The sequence below is a fragment of the Elaeis guineensis genome, chromosome 12 (assembly GCF_000442705.2).
Source record: "Elaeis guineensis isolate ETL-2024a chromosome 12, EG11, whole genome shotgun sequence".
In the NCBI taxonomy this organism is placed as follows: Eukaryota; Viridiplantae; Streptophyta; class Magnoliopsida; order Arecales; family Arecaceae; genus Elaeis; species Elaeis guineensis.
This window is the reverse complement of record NC_026004.2, coordinates 44,861,586-44,866,586: the sequence shown is the minus strand read 5'-3', so window position 1 is coordinate 44,866,586 and position 5,001 is coordinate 44,861,586.

The following is a 5,001-nucleotide window of genomic DNA, read 5'->3' as shown; positions in this document are numbered from 1 at the left end:
TAAGTATTTGAGCTGATGGGTCAGGGTTTGATATTTCGAAAATAATTTTTAAATTTGAAAGATTTTATTTTCTGTTCACCAAATATGTTGACTCATTTCACAAACGGATCAGCACTTTCATAAATAGCAATCCTATTGCTAATTACATAACAGAAAATAACTCAATCAAAATAAATCATGAATATTCCTTTAGATCTAATCTAACACATTCATGATAAATTTTACAATTAAACCTTTACAATTAAGTCCTTTCGCTGCTTCATCTGCATGGGATATAATCACTCAACACGCCTACCGTCATAGGAGAATCCCATCGAATGGGAGGAGAGGGCCTTTAAACCCTACTTTTCTCCTATGATCGAACGACCATGGCAACCAACCCAATTAGACTGCTTGCTACTTGGATCAAGTATATCTAAATATACCAATTTCAAAATTTAAAATTTAAATTTTAAATTTTAAATTTTAAATTTTAAATTTCAAATAAATTTTAAATTTTAAATTTTAAATTTTTGAATTTCAAATTTTGAATTTTAAATTTTGAATTTTAAATTTAAAATTTCAAATAAATTTCAAATTTTAAATTTTAAATTTTGAATTTCAAATTTTTGAATTTTGAATTTTAAATTTTAAATTTCAAATTTTAAATTTTAAATTTTGAATTTTAAATTTTAAATTCAAATTTTAAATTGAAACTTTTAAATTACTACTTAATCTACACATGCAAATGTATATCATATTTTAGAACCTGCTCTGATACCATTTGTAGTGAATTTGAGTGTAGGGGTAAAATGATAATTTTAAAATTTTTTCAAAATTATAATTTTACAGTGGAAATTATTAATTAATCTAATTAATTAACATGTATTAACCCTATACAAGAATCTAAATATGATATATATAGCATGCATTTAAATTTAAAATTTAAACTTCTATAGTAAATATTTTACTGTTATGTGTTTAGAACACATTACCTTCGTGCAGGTAGTCGATCGCTGCAGTCTGATCATAGTCAGAAAGGTTTGATCATCGCAATACAGCCACATAGTATGTCTGGCCTCTGTGGATCATCCACACGAAGGTCCCGATCTGATCGGCTCCTCACGAATGCTAGTTCGTTGCAGAACCCTTTCGACGGTCGATGCTGATCGAACTCCTTCGATCAGTGTCTGTCGATTCTTCGGACGCTCCGGATCGTCAGCAGAGATACTTGAGAGGTTGATGAAGTTCTCCTTAAACTCTGGTGGGCTCACAATACTCGTAGCTCACCTTCTCACTTTTTGAACCCTAGGCTATAACCCTAGGGTACACACAGAAAACCCTGCGCCCTTTCTATTTCTTTTCTTTTCTCTTCTTTTCTTTTTTTTTCTCATGCAGAAGGCCTTTCTCATGCCACCCTATCTCTCTCAGATCAGATATCGCATGCCCCACCTTCTCATCCCTTTTAAAATGGTACAAGATCGTATTTTTTCCGCATTTTTACCGCATGAGAGGATAAAGCTAGGTGGTTGCTCACTTGAATTCAAATCGAATTTTAATTCAAATGCCAACCAACCTATCCTTATCCACTCAAAGTGTGAGAAGGGAGGGGCGTGGGCTTCTTTGTGCATGGAGAGTTTACACGAGAAACTTTTTCTCTTGTAGTGCAAGTGGCGCACAAGTGGATAAGGTGGCGCATGGGATTAGTTGCTCATTCAAATTCAAACATCATTTGAATTTGAATGGCCAACTAATCAATCTTTATCCACTTAGATGGCACACAAAGGAGGGGCATGGGAAGGCTTCTGTGTGGGTGAAAATTCATGAGAACTTATTTCTCGTGAATTCAAATAGGCGCAGGTGAGGTGAGGTGGCGTAGGGAGATAAGTCAAGATGGTTTCAAATCTAATTGAACCAACCTTATTAAAATAGGTTAGACATAATTAAACTAAATTAAATCTAACATAATTAGACTTAATTAAGCTCAATAAAATTCTAATCAAATCAGAAATTGACTAAGCCCAACCCCTGATCAAATCAAGGACCAAACCACCTCGACGATTAGGTCAACTCTTAACCTAATCAGGTCAAACCCAACTGAATCCAATTCAATTGGACTTGATCCAAAAATAATTACTCAATAAAATTGAATTAATTAGTGATTAAATTACTAATTAAATCTCTCATAAATACTGAGTCCAAATCGGATGGGCAATCGGGCATCAAAGTCCATCGATATGAAACCTTGATCGAAGAGTCCCAAACCAGTGGGACTCTTGACCCCGGTACCCAAAATGTGTGAAACTCATGATTAGAGAATCCTGATTCTTGATCACAGAGTTCCAGACATGTAGAACTCAGAGTCTCCAAGTATTAGGACTCTTGGTCGAAGAGTTCCAATCCTGTGGGACTCTTCACCAGCCATCAGATCAGATAGAAATCTCTAATGTGTGTGACCCCGCAGGTTCGAACCTAAGCTGGTAGCATAGAAACCAATTTCTGTACTAATCGAAGTGACCATCTAGCAATGGTACCCAACATCCGGATAGATCGAATAGTCACAATCGCAACATTTAGAACCTACGCGAATATGGTTACTGTATAATTCATCCCATTTGACCCCTGTGTATAGGATGACTCAGGGTTAAACTGTCAACCCCGATCAGATCATCCGAATCATGCTCCACTCAAACAGTCCTGTGACTCCTCACTAGGACTACCCTGGCCAAGGTTTTGCTAAATTGAAACACAACTGTACACAGCTCCTTAAACTGGAGTGGTCAATCCTATCTTGACTCATGCACCGACAAGTCAAGTACTTGACTACACCCAGCAGTCTTCCGTCACTGAATTAGAAATTCAGGTAGTTTAGTGTCTAAGTACAGTGAGTTGCTTGCAAGTCACTATGGCAGTCTCAGATCGGAGGGACAGTTATACCCATATCCTATCAGAGCAAATCTTGACAGCAGAATAAGCTCCGGAGTCAGTCACGTTCAGTGCAGATGTACCCTTACATCTCACCTGTATGCCATACCAGTGTCTCCACACTCTTTGGTTAAGAGGACAACCAACCCATATGGCAGACAGCGATCTATGCTTGATAAATGTTGTTGTCCTTGGTAACAACGTATCATTTAGTCGCGAACAGGTTTAAGGACTAAACGACAAATCCTCCTTTGTCAAGTCTAAATAGTCCTAAGGACTTCACCACAACACAGGAGTTCATTAGAAGATGAAATAATTTATGATAAAAAATACTAAAATAACTTTTATTTAATTTATAATTCATATACTAATACAAGAAAGAGCACAACCGTCAACAGACTGACGATTGGCTTTGGGACACTATTCCTAACACTGAAATCTATTAATATCAGATAAATAAAAAAAAAAATTAGATCTAAATTAGATCTGAAATAGAACCATCAACCTGGCTCTGATACCAATTGAAGAGAAAATCAGCTTTTTTCCTTGTAGGATCTTTCAGATCTAATGAGATCTGGGATGAAATATTTTTAAAAAAAATTATTTTACTTTATTTCAAATATAAAGTCTATTAGATCTAATTTTTATTATTTAATATTTAATCTAAAATTAAATCTAAAACTTAAGAATTAGAGAAATATCTCTAGGATAACTAGATTATCCTATATATGATCGCAGCAACGCCCGAGGTTCTAAAATAGCCATGCAGTCGCCTGGCCTCTACCGGTGTCTACTCAAGTAGGATCTAGATTGTCTTCTCCTCATGAATCTTTGCTCTAAAAATCAGATCTGGATCTGATCTGAAAGATCTTCAAAAGATCTTCTGAAGCTGGAGTAGCAGCTTCTCGATAAATCTCTACAGCCTTCTAATCAGGAAGCCACCACGCCTTGGAAAAGCACCAGATGGATGCCCAACCTCTTGAACATGAAGAGGGGAGGGAGAGGAGTAGAGGGGGTATGGGGAAGTGGAGGGGTTTCATATTTTTGCTGGGTATTTAGCAGAGTCTCTAAATTCTAGGTGCAGACAGAGTTTAAATAGATCCTGCTCGTCATGCAGTGCCACATCATTCGATCAATCAAAAAATTCTAATTAATTTTAAAAAAAATTTAATTGGTGGAGTGATATCATCTGATTATATCAGATAAGAACCCCACCAAATCCTCCTACTATTGGTGCCAACACTGGATAAACACAGTAAGATTGGCGCCCAACAGTTTGAGTCGATCAAGGCATAGAGTCCTCATCTCATGGGACTCTATCCTTATCCACTTGAGGCGCATGCCATATCTGATTATGGCACTCACTTTAAGAGTAAAATTAGCAGGTGGATACTCCACAAAAATTCTCCAATGACTTTTTGCCAAGTGGCCTTCAGTCCAAGGTCCATGGGTCAACATTTGATCGATGTCCTAAAACGAAAATGGCAGGTGACAGGAATTAACAGGTGTTATCTTAAATTCATCTCATGAATTAAGACAAGACTTTTCTAAGCTAGACTGGCTCCGGTCAGACTGAGAGAAACTTTCTCAAGGTTCTCTAGGTGAGTCAAATCATGTTTGGCTCAGTCGAGATAGAAAAGATTACATGAGGAGAAAATTAGGCTCAATCGTGTGCTAGCATAATTTTCTTTTCCTAATTGGATGTAATCTAAATCAATCGAACTGGGCTAGCTCAATTGATGACATCCAGACCCTAACTCTTATTTGTGTGACCCAGTTAGATTCATTTTTGTATGGTAATGAGACATGTCATGATCTCATCATCGACATCATCGAAGCTCCTTTCGATGGATCAGAACTCTTCTGATTCAGACAATTTGAATGATCGATCATCAAGATCATTTTAATTGCTTTCAAAATCCACCAGTGATACCTAGCAGTATATGGTGGCAACCCATCAGAAATGAAGACGAACCTCTCGATGCAGCTACCTGTGTGATTGAGTTCCTCTATCATGAGTCCCAACTGAATTAGGGTTAAGGTGAACTCGTCAAACCTAACATCAGTCATATGAATCAATCGATTGATCCGAGTCTG